The 17,198-nt window shown below is 46.8% G+C and overlaps 1 protein-coding gene across 1 annotated transcript in view; it reads left to right on the top strand.

The window, feature by feature from the left end:
* LOC141092729 (probable cation-transporting ATPase 13A4) overlaps nt 1-17,198 on the top strand; it is a 328,264-nt gene that overhangs the window by 3,090 nt on the left and 307,976 nt on the right. The gene's annotated exons all lie outside the window — the stretch shown is intronic.

Genomic DNA, 17,198 nt, shown 5'->3' with positions numbered 1-17,198 from the left:
CTATTTATTAGCCCATCTGGCTAGTTGCCCATACAGATGTTTCGGTCCTGGGAGTTGTGGACCTTTCTCAAGCAGTGTTACAATGCAAAGTGAGTGCTATTTAAAGCTCTCCAATCATACAAACAATTAGATAATATACAATGTGCAATGCATAGTTTTACAAAACATAAATAACAATCAAAAAGTGCATTCATAGTGCAATGTGCAAAAGTGCCTCAATTGATGAAAAGATATTAATCTCCACTTAAAAACCATTAATATCTAAAAATGTCCTATAATTTCAAATCAGCGGCAGCTGTATTAACATATAAATGAGCATGACTCACCCCATGGTAACTATTGTCATCGCGTCATGTATCGGCGTCTCACACCGCACAGTGCGCAGGACCGGAAGTCCGACATGTAAACATCGCATTAATCCCACTCATGCGCACTGGCACACTATCAGTGTCAGCGCCATCTTTAATGGGGGAAAGAAATGCAGCGCAAGTCTGTGTGCGTCGTTTGTTTGATAAAAAATAACGTCATCTGACATGATTCAAATATATAGGCGCTCCAATAATAATATGGCGCAACAAATCAAAATAGATTCAATGAAGAATATCATACATAGTTCAAATCCCAATATAGGCACATTCACCACAAAAGCAAAAAATAAAAGGTAAATAAATAAAAAACATGAAAAATATATCATGGAAATAGCAAAAGAAAATTTTAAACCAGATTTTGCGCATATAAGGCCGGTTTCACATTAGCGCTTTTTAAGCGCACGCACGGCCGGGGGTAGCTCCGCCCCCGAGCCGGCTCTCTGCCCGGCGTGCCCGCCCCTTGCTTGTAGCGCCGCCTCCTAGCGGACAGCGGCGCCTGCGATCGGCACACCCTATCTTTAGCATAGGGTGCGCAGATCGTGCGCAGGCCGTGCGCTAGTTGCGCTTTGACCTGCGCTGCGCACCTTTGACGGTGCGCCGTGCGCGCCAAAATCGAACTTTTCGGATTTTGGCGCGCACGGCGCACCGTCAAAAGTGCGCAGCGCAGGTCAAAGCGCAACTAGCGCACGGCCTGCGCACGATCTGCGCACCCTATGCTAAAGATAGGGTGCGCCGATCGCAGGCGCCGCTGTGCGATAGGAGGCGGCGCTACAAGCAAGGGGCGGGCACGCCGGGCAGAGAGCCAGCTCGGGGCGGAGCTACCCCCGGCCGTGCGTGCGCTTAAAAAGCGCTAATGTGAAACCGGCCTAACATGTTTTTATTGAAAAATACATAAATTTTATTTTCATTCAAAATGGGAGTCATTCATTCCAATATCAGTCTGCTGCCGCATGATCTGAAAAAAAACAAAAATACAAATAAAATAAACACCTTAAAAATACAACCCAGAATCATAAAGAAGAAAAACAGTAGCTCATAGAGGAATCTATTACAATTGGCTTATAGAGTAATCTGTAGCTTATAATCAACATTTAAACCAAAAGGTTTAAGTGTGTTTAATCTTTTAATCCATTGTAGCTCCCTAATCTTCAGTAATTTAGTTCCATCTCCCCCTCTTCTCAAAGGTGGGATATGGTCTATTACTCTAAAGCTGGAGTCACACACAACCATTAAAAAATCGGTCCGATTTTTACTGTACGAAATCGCTCAAAGATTTCTTGTCCAGGGATCCGTCTGTCATCCCATTTTCCCGGCGATTAACTGATTTTATTCGCATCTAAGCATCAAATTGACATCCAATGCCAATGCCTGATGCTCTTTCCTGTTGACCAGGAGAAGTTTTGCGATTTATTCGCAAGTCACACGTGTGGTGCGTTTTCAATGCGATTTTTAATCGCATCCGTAGACTTGCATTGGCGAATCCGATCCGAAAATCGGTGACAATTGCAGCATGCAGCAATTGTCTCGGTCCGAGGAACGGATCCGATAAAAAAACGCATGAAGGGAGCAGCACCATAGAATAACATTGGGACGAATGCAATGCGATATTTTATCGCATTGCATTCGTCCGATTTTATCGCTAGTGTGACTCCGGCCTAAACGTCAAATCCTTTTCTACATGTCTAAAATCTGAAAAATGTTTGGATACCGGTAGATCTTGTCTCTTTTTTCTAATACTATGTCTATGTTGATTTAATCTCACTTTCAGTTCACAAGTGGTTTCACCCACATAGTACAAATTACATGGACATTTTAAAAGATAAATGACAAATTCCGAAAAGCACGTCAAGTAATGATTTATTTTAATATCCTTATTAATATGCGAATGTTGAAAGGAACTGCCTTTTTCCATATATGTGCCATGAAGGAGCATTCTCTCTGGGTTTTACAGTTTTTCATCACCAAGACTAGGCATCTGTGTGACATATATGTCATCCAGGACTTGCCTAGCTGCCATCTTACACCGTGTACACTATCAGCTTAGAGTTACTTTGATTTAGTTGTGGAACAAGTGGTATATCCATTTCTTCAAAGTGGCTAAGTAGATATTTTTCAACACATTGCCAGATCACTTTATACTTGTGCTGTTGTGAGCATCCTGCATGGCCTGAATGCCATCGGGCACATTTGGGTCATCATTGGGCAGAAATTGTAAAAGGAACTGCCAGCACCAGATCTTGATGATTTGAGTTCTCTCTTACATTTAGCATAGCAGAACATTCCTCAGAGAACCATTTATAACAACATGCCAAGTCATGTAAGTGTGTGCATTTCTGTGTTTGATACCGATACTCGATGCTGAATAAATGATGATATCTTTAAATGTTTGTTTACATTTTTCATCATTTACATATCATAAACTTGTATATCGATCTTGCAATCTTTTATAATTCCACAACTTTTGATTCTTGGTATTGCAATATCAATTTTTGAATATTCGCCGAACATAGCTGAGCGCCATTCAGCTCAATGGGAGGCAAAAACAAACAAATGCACAACACATTATAACAGCCCCAAATGCTGCCAAAACACATCAAATGAGGGACAGACACCAGGAAAGTGGCCTCAATTCACCCACAGTACACATTTTAGCATGGAACTGCAGCAGTCATCCATGCATGAGGTATCGGGGTCTGGGACAGCATTTACAGCTTTCAATTGAACGTCACAGTAAGACGAGGTGGGTGAGGGATAGGAGTAAGACCCCTCCTAATTCCACATGCAACATCTCTACCTGCTTTCATGCCACACTCAGGTGACACAAATATCAGTTTTGTAGACTACCATTGTCAGAAAAATTTAAGGACAGTAACACGGGGAGTTGAGTCCAAGGAAGTGGAGGCCTGAAGGTCTCGTAGGCCTACTGCTACAGTAAACACACAACAGGAGTGTTTCCATTTCCAAAAATTATTGGCAGACACCAACAAAGTGGCATCAATTTCTCAAGAGTAGAAATAGTATAATAGGGACCTACGGTTTTCCACTACACCCAATCCAGCAGATGGACACCGAACCAAGAGTGTTCACATTTAAACAAATGAGGGCCTTACACCACAGAAGTGGTATCAGTTTCACCACAGTAGAAATAGTATAAGGCAAGCTCAGGCCACTCATTCATTTTGGAAGATCAAAACGTGAATCTTTCTAATCTCTCCCTGATGGTATTTATATTCACTTCTAGACACTCCTGCGACATCCTCTCATTCGTTCACCAAGTGGAAGACTTGGACTCTGTTGTGCTGGTGCACGAGTTGGTCGAAAAAAACTGTCAAAGGACTCACAGAAATTGCTTCTTCCACTTCCACCACTGCTGCTGCTGCTTGTAATGTTTTGGTGTTAATGAATTGATGTACTGGAGGTTGGAAGTCTAGAGCTGCAATGCAAACTGTGTGCTTTACTGCTGTCTAGGTGAAAAGCCCTCTTAAGGTTGTGTAAAAGCATGGTTCAATACTCTAGCATTCTTGGGTCCCTTCCTAGAACAAGAATCATCTGGCAAAATTTGGTTTTGTAACCTAGATCTAACAGAGTGGCGACCCAGTAGTCAGCATTATTCCTAATCATAACTATACGGGGATCAAGTTGCACCAAGAAGGCACTCATATGTCGGACCATGAGGTCCAAGCGCATGCTGTGTTGGTGGCTGGGTAACAATGATACTCGTTTCTTCCATCCCCTCCCACCAACCACGAACAGCAGAGAGGGGAGGATTATCCTCTTCATCTGACAATTGCTCGCCCATCACCTCTTCCGCCTCCTTTTTTTCCTCAGATCTTGCACTTTTGATATGTTTGTCTGTGATCACCAGCCCCCCTCGAATAATGATGCTGATGACAGCGTTGTCAGTGCTACCCGTGTTAGTAGCCATTTTGAAACTGTGCAGAAGGATGCAGAGATCCTTATTCCGTGCCCACTCTGTAAACGTGATATGCACCACGTCCGTACTGCTTTGGCCCAGGCTATATGACATGACATACAGCATCAAGGCTCGATGCTGCTGCCACAGTGGCTGCAACATGTGCAGAGTGGAATTCCACTGTGTCGGCACATCGCATAATAGCCTGGACCAAGAGCTCTGTAGCGATGCAAGTCGATGAGCAGAAGTGTGCAAAGGTGTGCGAAGCGTGCGAACGGCGGAAAAGAGCACACAGCTTACGTGCTTTCTGGAGCAGCTCAGCCAGGCCAGGATTATGGTGGAGAAAACGCTGTACCACCAGGTTGAGGACATGAGCCATGTAAGGCATGTGTGTTAGCCATCATGTTCACACCGTTATCGGACATGGCCTTTCCTCTATGCAGGTTCAGCAGAGACAGCCATTGATCAAACTCCGCCTAGAGAGCTGTCCACCACTCTTCAGCTGTATGCCTGTGATCTCCAAGGCATAACAATTTTAAGACTGCCTGATTGTGGTGAGCCCTGACTACGCAATACGGAGGTGGTGGAAATCCACTCTGCACTGTTAGAGTGCGTGTCTCATGAAGGCAGAGGTTGAGGGTACAGGTAGAGGCCCTAGAGAAGATAGAGGAGGCAGAAGCAATGAAGGAAGTGTTAAATGTAGAGATTTGCCTGCAAGCCTTGGGGATTCCAAGATTGTGGAGCAGCGCGTGTCCCCACAGCCATCAGAGTCACCCAGTGCCCAGTTAGTAAGATGCAACGCCCTTGGCCATGCTTAATCGTCCAAGTGTCTGGTGAAATGCACCCTGGCAGAATGAGATTTTGTCAAGGAACAGGTGATGTCTGTGACATGCTGGTGTAGTGCAGGCACAGCTTTCTTAGAAAAGTAATGGCATTTGGGTAGTTGGTACTGGGGGACTGCGACGGCCATCAGCTTTTGGAAACAGTCTGTATCTACCAGGCAGAAAGGCAGCATTTCCATGACCAACAGATTGGAGATGGTGGAGTTCAGCCTCTTAGCTTTGTCATGCGTAGGAGGAAACATTCTTTTATGTGACCACAACTGCAGAACCGTGGTTTGGCTGTAGCGCTGAGAGAGGGCGGAGTATGGTGAATTGGACATAATTTTTCTTTTCCTATGCTTGGTTTAAAAAAAGTAACCATTACTGACTGCAACATTTTGTGTCCTTGATTTCTTTTAGTGTTTCTTAAAGCCAGAAAGTTGCCATTTGAATTGACTTTAGTTTTGTGCTATGTCTGTGCTCTGGTGTTTTTCTACAAAACTAAACAACCGAATGAACATCCTCCAAGTCCGGTGATTCCATAATTTTTATAATTTTTGCCAGGGGATATACACTCACTGGCCACTTTATTAGGTACACCTGTCCAACTGTGTGTTAAGACTTAATTTCTAATCAGCCAATCACATGGCGGCAACTCAGTGCATTTAGGCATGTAGACATGGTCAAGACAAACTCCTGCAGTTCAAACCGAGCATCAGTATGGGGAAGAAAGGTGATTTGAGTGCCTTTGAACGTGGCATGATTGTTGGTGCCAGAAGGGCTGGTCTGAGAATTTCAGAAACTGCTGATCTACTGGGATTTTCACGCACAACCATCTCTAGGGTTTACAGAGAATGGTCCGAAAAAGAAAAAAAATCCAGTGAGCGGCAGTTCTGTGGCCGGAAATGCCATGTTGATGCCAGAGGTCAGAGGAGAATGGGCAGACTGGTTCGAGCTGATAGAAAGGCAACAGTGACTCAAATTGCCACCCGTTACAACCAAGGTAGGCAGAAGAGCATCTCTGAACGCACAGTGCGTCGAACTTTGAGGCAGATGGGCTACAGCAGCAGAAGACCACACTGGGTACCACTCCTCTCAGCTAAGAACAGGAAACTGAGGCTACAATTTGCACAAGCTCATCGAAATTGGACAGTAGAAGATTGGAAAAACGTTGCCTGGTCTGATGAGTCTCGATTTCTGCTGCGACATTCGGATGGTAGGGTCAGAATTTGGCGTAAACAACATGAAAGCATGGATCCATCCTGCCTTGTATCAACGGTTCAGGCTGGTGGTGGTGGTGTCATGGTGTGGGGAATTTTTTCTGGGCACTCTTTGGGCCCCTTGGTACCAATTGAGCATCGTTGCAACGCCACAGCCTACCTGAGTATTGTTGCTGACCATGTCCATCCCTTTATGACCACAATGTACCCAACATCTGATGGCTACTTTCAGCAGGATAATGCGCCATGTCATAAAGCTCGAATCATCTCAGATTGGTTTCTTGAACATGACAATGAGTTTACTGTACTCAAATGGCCTCCTCAGTCACCAGATCTCAATCCAATAGAGCATCTTTGGGATGTGGTGGAACGGGAGATTCGCATCAGGGATGTGCAGCCGACAAATCTGCGCCAACTGTGTGATGCCATCATGTCAATATGGTCCAAAATCTCTGAGGAATGCTTCCAGCACCTTGTTGAATCTCTGCCACGAAGAATTGAGGCAGTTCTGAAGGCAAAAGGGGGTCCAACCCGTTACTAGCATGGTGTACCTAATAAAGTGGCCAGTGAGTGTATATATATATATATATATATGTATATATACAGTGTACACTGTATGCGGAATTATTAGGCAAATGAGTATTTTGATCACATCCTTTTTATTCATGTTGTCCTACTGCAAGCTGTATAGGCTTGAAAGCCAACTGCAAATTATGTAAATCAGGTGATTTGCATCTCTGTAATGAGGAGGGGTGTTGTCTAATGACATCAACACTAGAGTTGAGCGAAATGAGTCGAAAAAATTCAAAAGTCACCGACTTTTGGCAAAGTCGGGTTTCATGAAACGAAACCCGACCCTAGGATGAGGTCGGCCACGAGGTCGGCGACTTACGCGCCAAAGTCGCGTTTCAAAAGTTTGTTTTGCGCTCTTTTTCAGCCAATCAGGATCCACGGACACTGTGGGCAACGTGATGACATAGGCACGGGTCACCACCATCTTTCAGAAGGGCATGCAAGTGATTGGCTTGCTTTGGTGGGCGTCACAGGGGGTATAAAAGGGCGTGCACGCCGACCGCCATCTTACTTCTGCTGATCTTAGTATAGGGAGAGGTTGCTGCTGATTCTGTAGGGAGAGCGTTAGGCAGGGAAGAAGACAAAAAAACTGCTTCTGCTGCTAGCGATTTGGCCTGCACAACACACCAGTCACTGTGTGTGCAGTGCAAGGGGAGGCTATATAGTGGTGTATCAGTGGTGTTGGTTGTTGGGCTGCCTTCTAAGGCTTCCTGACATTCCTGCATTGCTGTTTACCCACTGCTCCGCAAACTGCTTTTTTAAAAGCAATCCCAATTTTTTTTTTTGTCCTGCTGAGAAGACAAAAAAACTGCTTCTGCTGCTAGCAATTTGGCCTGCACAACACACCAGTCACTGTGTGTGCAGTGCAAGGGGAGGCTATATAGTGGTGTATCAGTGGTGTTGGTTGTTGGGCTGCCTTCTAAGGCTTCCTGACATTCCTGCATTGCTGTTTACCCACTGCTCCGCAAACTGCTTTTTTAAAAGCAATCCAATCTCCCTTATCCTCTAGTCACTTTTGTCACAGCTGTGCCATCGAGCCTGTCACATAGTGCTCAGATATTCATTGGGCCTCACACAATCCAAAAGTGTCCAGTGTCCAAAAGTGTATGCAGAGATTCAAAATCTCCCTTATCCTCTAGTCACTTTGGTCACAGCTGTGCCATCGAGCCTGTCACATAGCGCTCAGGTATCAGTGGGCCTCACACAATACAAAAATTTCCATCCAGTGTCCAAAAGTGTGTGCAGAGATTCAAAATCTCCCTTATCCTCTAGTCACTTTGGTCACAGCTGTGCCATCGAGCCTGTCACATAGCGCTCAGATATCAGTGGGCCTCACACAATCCAAAAGTGTCCAGTGTCCAAAAGTGTGTGCAGAGATTCAAAATCTCCCTTATCCTCTAGTCACTTTGGTCACAGCTGTGCCATCGAGCCTGTCACATAGCGCTCAGATATCAGTGGGCCTCACACAATCCAAAAGTGTCCATCCAGTGTCCAAAAGTGTATGCAGAGATTCAAAATCTCCCTTATCCTCTAGTCACTTTTGTCACAGCTGTGCCATCGAGCCTGTCACATAGCGCTCAGATATTCATTGGGCCTCACACAATCCAAAAGTGTCCAGTGTCCAAAAGTGTGTGCAGAGATTCAAAATCTCCCTTATGCTCTAGTCACTTTGGTCACAGCTGTGCCATCGAGCCTGTCACATAGCGCTCAGATATCAGTGGGCCTCACACAATCCAAAAGTGTCCATCCAGTGTCCAAAAGTGTGTGCAGAGATTCAAAATCTCCCTTATCCTCTAGTCACTTTGGTCACAGCTGTGCCATCGAGCCTGTCACATAGCGCTCAGATATCAGTGGGCCTCACACAATCCAAAAGTGTCCAGTGTCCAAAAGTGTGTGCAGAGATTCAAAATCTCCCTTATCCTCTAGTCACTTTGGTCACAGCTGTGCCATCGAGCCTGTCACATAGCGCTCAGATATCAGTGGGCCTCACACAATCCAAAAGTGTCCATCCAGTGTACAAAAGTGTGTGCAGAGATTCAAAATCTCCCTTATCCTCTAGTCACTTTGGTCACAGCTGTGCCATCGAGCCTGTCACATAGCGCTCAGATATTCATTGGGCCTCACACAATCCAAAAGTGTCCAGTGTCCAAAAGTGTGTGCAGAGATTCAAAATCTCCCTTATCCTCTAGTCACTTTGGACACAGCTGTGCCATCGAGCCTGTCACATAGCGCTCAGATATCAGTGGGCCTCACACAATCCAAAAGTGTCCATCCAGTGTCCAAAAGTGTGTGCAGAGATTCAAAATCTCCCTTATCCTCTAGTCACTTTGGTCACAGCTGTGTCATCGAGCCTGTCACATAGCGCTCAGATATCAGTGGGCCTCACACAATCCAAAAGTGTCCATCCAGTGTCCAAAAGTGTGTGCAGAGATTCAAAATCTCCCTTATCCTCTAGTCACTTTGGTCACAGCTGTGCCATCGAGCCTGTCACATAGCGCTCAGATATCAATGGGCCTCACACAATCCAAAAGTGTCCAGTGTCCAAAAGTGTGTGCAGAGATTCAAAATCTCCCTTATCCTCTAGTCACTTTTGTCACAGCTGTGCCATCGAGCCTGTCACATAGCGCTCAGATATTCATTGGGCCTCACACAATCCAAAAGTGTCCAGTGTCCAAAAGTGTGTGCAGAGATTCAAAATCTCCCTTATCCTCTAGTCACTTTGGTCACATCTGTGCCATCGAGCCTGTCACATAGAGCTCAGATATCAGTAGGCCTCACACAAACCAAAAGTGTCCAGTGTCCACAAGTGTCTGCAGAAATTCAAAATCTCCCCTGTCCTATAGACACCTTGTACCTTGTTTTACGTTACTATATAGTTTGTTGGATTTTGTCTACATTTCTACCAGAAATGAGGAAGGCTGGTGGAAGAGGCCGTGGAATTGGGCCGGGGTTGGCAGCTGGTAATGATGGTGTTGGTGGTGGATCTGATGGTAGTGGCAAGAGCAAAATAGGACCGAATGCAGGAGGTGCTGACCCTGCGTCATCGTCTGGCTACATAAGGCCTCGAACGCTAAGTTTTCTAGGAGTTGGCAAACCGCTTTTAAAGCCAGAGCATCAGGAAAAAGTTTTGTCTTACATTGCTGACTCAGCCTCCAGCTCTATCGCCTCCTCTTCTTCAGTTGTAAAAAGTAAAAGCACTGAGTTGTCATTGGAGGCTCATGTTCATGAACCACACCTTTCCTTGTGTCCTTCACCCCAACCAAGATTGAAGGATGACGCAGGCCATACTACTGATTACTCCATGGAGCTGTTTTCACATACCATGCCTGGATTATCAAGTCAAATGGTGAATTACCCAGGCCAAGATGAATCTGACATGGAGTGCACTGATGCACAGCCGCTGATGGATGATTCTGCTGGTACATTCACTCAGAGCACTACATTGTCCTCGCAGTGTACAGAGCCAGATTCTGACCCTGATGAGACTCAGGTGCCCCTTCCCGCACAGTATACCACCATACACGGTGACACAGAGGAAGGTGCACATGACATAGAAGAGGAGGTGATGGATGACCCAGTTGTTGACCCAGATTGGCATCCATTGGGGGAAGAGAGTGCTGCTTCCAATAGCTCAGATGAGGAGCATCCACAGCAGACATCGACATCGCAACAGCTGTTATCTGGCAGGCCCGGAGCACTCCAAAGACAGGTTCCAAACATCAAAAGAGTTGCTGGACAGCTTGTCCAGAGGGTCAAAAGATCACAGCGTGCTAGGCCGCAAAATGTCTGCCAAAGTAGGAAGAGTGCAGTGTGGCACTTTTTTGAACAAAATCCTCATGATCAGGCCAAGGTTATCTGTAAGAAGTGCGCAAAGACCTTTAGCCGAGGGAAAAATCTGAAAAATTTGAATACCAGTTGCATGCTTAGACATTTAACCAGCATGCACTTGCAAGCGTGGACACAACACCAAACCTCAAGTGCCACATGTGCAAATGATCACAACGAAGGTAGTCAGCAACGCTACATTGTTTCCCCCACTGTAAGCCCACTGGTTAGCACAGCAGCAAATGTTGAGGTGTTGTTGCAAGACCACAGCGGTCAGGGAATCCCACTGTTATATCAACGAAAGACTGATTCTAGGCCATCAGAAAGAACACCAACTCCATCACCATCATCAACCCTCTCTCAGTCCGCCCTGTCCACCGCTACTTCCACCATATGCAGCTCTCAAGTCCAGCTCACCCTCCCAGACACTATGAGTAGGTCAAGAAAGTACTCAGTCTCTCATCCGCGTACACTGGGTTTGAACGCCCACATTGCCAAACTAATCTCGTTTGAGATGATGCCCTTTCGGTTGGTGGAAAGCACAGCTTTCCGCGAACTCATGGCCTATGCAGTACCACGCTATGACCTACCCAGTCGCCACTTCTTCTCTCGCAAAGCCATCCCAGCCCTCCACCATCATGTGAAAGACCGCATTGTCCATGCACTCAAGCAGTCAGTGAGCGGAAAGGTGCACCTCACAACTGATGCATGGTCCAGTCGGCATGGCCAGGGCCGTTACGTGTCCATCACTGCGCACTGGGTTAATGTGGTGGATGCAGGGTCCACAGGGGACAGCGGTGGTGGGACAGTGCTGCCTAGCCCACGGTATAGGAAACAGTTGGCTGTAGGCGTTCGACCCTCCTCCTCCTCCTCCTCCAGAAGCGAAAGCTCGTCCACAGAGCGCAGTCGTACGAGCACTCCATCTGCAGCTGCCACTGTTGCACACGATGTGTCCCCCTATCGAGCAGCTAGTGGAAAGCGTCAGCAGGCTGTGTTGCAGATGATGTGTTTGGGCGACAGACACACCGCCGAGGTGCTGGCCGAGTACTTGAAGCGACAAACTGAGTCATGGCTGGGCAGTGTACATCTTGAGGCAGGCAAGGTAGTTAGTGATAACGGGCGTAATTTTGTGGCAGCCATAGCCCTTTCAAAACTCAGCCACATACCTTGCTTGGCTCACACCTTGAACCTGGTGGTGCAGTGCTTCCTCAAAAATTATCCGGAGTTAACAGCCCTGCTCCAGAAGGTGCGAAGACTGTGCGCGCACATCCGCCGGTCGCCTGTACACTCCGTTCGTATGCAGAAGCTGCAGCGATTGCTCCACCTTCCCAACCACCGCCTCATTATCGACATTGCAACAAGGTGGAACTCCACCCTGCACATGGTGGAGCGGCTGTGCGAGCAGAGGCAGGCCATAATGCATTTGTGGGAGGATACACGGCCAGGCACTTTGAGAGCAGACATGGAGTTGACAGGTGTGCAGTGGTCGAAGCTGAAAGACCTTTGTAAAGTCCTTCAGTGTTTTGAGGAATGCACACGGCTGGTAAGCGCAAACGACGCCATCCTAAGCATGAGCATCCCACTTATGCGTCTGCTCATGCAAACTTTGACGCACCTTAAGGAGCAGGCGTCTGCAGCCAATGTTGATGAGGAGGAAGAGGAGGAGGGAATCCTTGATGACATTCAGCCATTGTCTGCTCAGGGACCTCTTCTGGACGAGGTGGAGGAAGAAGAGGAGGAGGAGGATGATGATGGGGATGATTACTTAGGGGAGGAGGATGCATCTCGTGGGGCAAGTGAAAATGTTGGCGTGGCAAGGTCTGGTACAGGGTTTGTGCGTGACTGGAGGGATGTGGATTTGCCAGAAAGTGCTCCTCCACCCAGCACTCGCAGTGCATCATTGACACCGGGAACATTGGCCCACATGTCAGATTATGCCTTGCGGATCCTAAAAAGGGACCCCCGCATTGCCAAAATGATGAACGATGACGACTACTGGTTGGCCAGCATCCTGGATCCACGCTATAAAGGCAAATTACAAAACATCATGCCACAGGAGAACCTTGACCTAATATTGGCTAATAAACAAGCAACTCTGGTAAATCGGTTGCTTGATGCATTCCCAGCACACAGCAGCGGTGATGGTTCTCACACGAGCCGTACGGGCCGGGGGCAGCTTGGCAGCGGTGTTCGTGGTGCACACAGCAGAAGTGGCGTTGGAGACAGCGGTTTCATGACAATGTTGTGGACTGATTTTTCAAATACCGCTCACACAACTGGTAATACTGCATCGATGGAAAGTTACAGGAGACAGCAGTTGTCAACTATGGTTACAAACTACTTTTCCTCCCATATCGACTTTCTCCCACACAGGTCATTCTCCTTTGACTATTGGGCCGCTAAACTGGACACCTGGCCTGAATTGGCCCAATATGCCTTACAGGAGCTCGCTTGCCCAGCTGCAAGTGTGCTATCGGAAAGAGTCTTCAGTGCAGCTGGATCAATCCTGACAGAAAAAAGGACCCGTCTGTCAACCCAAAATGTGGATGATCTAACCTTCATTAAAATGAACCACGCATGGGTTTCCAAGGATTTTGTCCCACCTTCCCCTGATGACACATAGGGTGACAGAAAAATGGCTTGCTTTGGTCCACCTCTTCCTGGTACTTCACCTATTTCGCCTTTTGCATCAGCTGAATGTCCAACATCAACATATGCCACTTTCTAAAACTCCCTAACTGTGCTGCCTCCCCCCCATGGCCGGGGTCACCACCTAGCGCACGACACCGTGCGAGTGCCGTTGCCCTGGACAGGTGGGTAGGCCGACTCTTGGGCGCGGGCACTGGCACAGGGTCCCTCATAGTGCAATCAAGTGTCTCTGACGGTGGTGGTGCACACCCGCCGTCAGACACACCGCTGTACTATGAGGGGCCCAGTGCCAGTACCGACGCCCACGAGTGGGCCCCCCTTGCTTGGGCAGGGCCCCAGCATTTGCAATCTTTACCTCTACCTGCTCCTCCGCTGTGTAATCTGGGCCGTCAAATCCATACTGTGCCTGACACCGTCTGAGCCTGCCTCCTGATGTATAGACATATATTTTGAATGTGTACGCTATCCATACATGTTATCCGGGGATACGGTACCCTTTCTAACCTTTGTGCAATCACGTGCAATCCATACTGGGCCTAACACCGTCTGAGCCTGCCTCCTGAGACATATATTTTGAATGTGTACGCTATCCATACATGTTATCCGGGGATACGGTACCCTTTCTAACCTTTGTGCAATCACGTGCAATCCATACTGGGCCTAACACCGTCTGAGCCTGCCTCCTGAGACATATATTTTGAATGTGTACGCTATCCATACATGTTATCTGGGGAAACGGTACCCTTTCTAACCTTTGTGCAATCACGTGCAATCCATACTGGGCCTAACACCGTCTGAGCCTGCCTCCTGAGACATATATTTTGAATGTGTACGCTATCCATACATGTTATCTGGGGATACGGTACCCTTTCTAACCTTTGTGCAATCACGTGCAATCCATACTGGGCCTAACACCGTCTGAGCCTGCCTCCTGAGACATATATTTTGAATGTGTACGCTATCCACACATGTTATCCGGGGATACGGTACCCTTTCTAACCTTTGTGCAATCACGTGCAATCCATACTGGGCCTAATACCGTCTGAGCCTGCCTCCTGAGACATATATTTTGAATGTGTACGCTATCCATACATGTTATCTGGGGATACGGTACCCTTTCTAACCTTTGTGCAATCACGTGCAATCCATACTGGGCCTAACACCGTCTGAGCCTGCCTCCTGAGACATATATTTTGAATGTGTACGCTATCCATACATGTTATCTGGGGATACGGTACCCTTTCTAACCTTTGTGCAATCACGTGCAATCCATACTGGGCCTAACACCGTCTGAGCCTGCCTCCTGAGACATATATTTTGAATGTGTACGCTATCCATACATGTTATCCGGGGATACGGTACCCTTTCTAACCTTTGTGCAATCACGTGCAATCCATACTGGGCCTAACACCGTCTGAGCCTGCCTCCTGAGACATATATTTTGAATGTGTACGCTATCCATACATGTTATCTGGGGATACGGTACCCTTTCTAACCTTTGTGCAATCACGTGCAATCCATACTGGGCCTAACACCGTCTAAGCCTGCCTCCTGAGACATATATTTTGAATGTGTACGCTATCCATACATGTTATCTGGGGATACGGTACCCTTTCTAACCTTTGTGCAATCCATACTGGGCCTAACACCGTCTGAGCCTGTCTCCTGAGACATATATTTTGAATGTGTATGCTATCCATACATGTTATCCGGGGATACGGTACCCTTTCTAACCTTTGTGCAATCACGTGCAATCCATACTGGGCCTAACACCGTCTGAGCCTGCCTCCTGAGACATATATTTTGAATGTGTACGCTATCCATACATGTTATCCGGGGATACGGTACCCTTTCTAACCTTTGTGCAATCACATGCAATCCATACTGGGCCTAACACCGTCTGAGCCTGCCTCCTGATGTATAGACATATATTTTGAATGTGTACGCTATCCATACATGTTATCTGGGGATACGGTACCCTTTCTAACCTTTGTGCAATCACGTGCAATCCATACTGGGCCTAACACCGTCTGAGCCTGCCTCCTGAGACATATATTTTGAATGTGTACGCTATCCATACATGTTATCTGGGGATACGGTACCCTTTCTAACCTTTGTGCAATCACGTGCAATCCATACTGTGCCTGACACCGTCTGAGCCTGCCTCCTGAGACATATATTTTGAATTTGTACGCTATCCATACATGTTATCTGGGGATACGGTACCCTTTCTAACCTTTGTGCAATCCATACTGGGCCTAACACCGTCTGAGCCTGTCTCCTGAGACATATATTTTGAATGTGTATGCTATCCATACATGTTATCCGGGGATACGGTACCCTTTCTAACCTTTGTGCAATCACGTGCAATCCATACTGGGCCTAACACCGTCTGAGCCTGCCTCCTGAGACATATATTTTGAATGTGTACGCTATCCATACATGTTATCCGGGGATACGGTACCCTTTCTAACCTTTGTGCAATCACATGCAATCCATACTGGGCCTAACACCGTCTGAGCCTGCCTCCTGATGTATAGACATATATTTTGAATGTGTACGCTATCCATACATGTTATCTGGGGATACGGTACCCTTTCTAACCTTTGTGCAATCACGTGCAATCCATACTGGGCCTAACACCGTCTGAGCCTGCCTCCTGAGACATATATTTTGAATGTGTACGCTATCCATACATGTTATCTGGGGATACGGTACCCTTTCTAACCTTTGTGCAATCACGTGCAATCCATACTGTGCCTGACACCGTCTGAGCCTGCCTCCTGAGACATATATTTTGAATTTGTACGCTATCCATACATGTTATCCGGGGATACGGTACCCTTTCTAACCTTTGTGCAATCACGTGCAATCCATACTGGGCCTAACACCGTCTGAGCCTGCCTCCTGAGACATATATTTTGAATGTGTACGCTATCCATACATGTTATCTGGGGATACGGTACCCTTTCTAAACTTTGTGCAATCACGTGCAATCCATACTGGGCCTAACACCGTCTGAGCCTGCCTCCTGAGACATATATTTTGAATGTGTACGCTATCCACACATGTTATCCGGGGATACGGTACCCTTTCTAACCTTTGTGCAATCACGTGCAATCCATACTGGGCCTAACACCATCTGAGCCTGCCTCCTGAGACATATATTTTGAATGTGTACGCTATCCATACATGTTATCTGGGGATACGGTACCCTTTCTAAACTTTGTGCAATCACGTGCAATCCATACTGGGCCTAACACCATCTGAGAATGATAGATGGGGCCCACTTACACTGGAACATTCCAAAGGTGGACATCAGACACTGGAGCAGCATTTACAGGGCCCATTATACACTAGAGCATAAGAAATGGGGCCCATTATGTTTGGAGCATTATTTGGGCCCATAAGACAGTAGAGCTTCATCCATGGGGACCAACATATACTGTAGCATTATGTGGAGCTCATCATATACTGTTTCAAACATTATATGGGACCAATGATTCTGTATGGAGAAATAGATGGGCCTCGTCATGAGATGTAAAAAGTGAGGTATTTTTCATTGTACTATACCGCTATTTCTCTGCCGTATCGGAGCATGATGAGTTGTGGTATGTGTTAAAGGGGCGCTCTTTCGCCCAGGGCACATGAAAACCTGCAGCCAGCCCTCCCCCCCCACAGTCTGTAGCCAAATAACCCCCATTTTTCAGTGCGTAACTTGTATTATGAAGTTAATTAAGGTTGACAAGCTTAGGTAAGAAGAATTGATGCTTTTGGCATTCAAATGGGCACTGTTGGTGTGTTTCCTGTCCTCCTCTCACTGCCGACT

Source organism: Dendrobates tinctorius, unplaced genomic scaffold, assembly GCF_039654945.1.
Source record: "Dendrobates tinctorius isolate UK_male_01 unplaced genomic scaffold, ASM3965494v1 ptg000060l, whole genome shotgun sequence".
NCBI classification, from domain to species: domain Eukaryota; kingdom Metazoa; phylum Chordata; class Amphibia; order Anura; family Dendrobatidae; genus Dendrobates; species Dendrobates tinctorius.
This window is presented reverse-complemented; position numbering and strand designations above follow the sequence as displayed.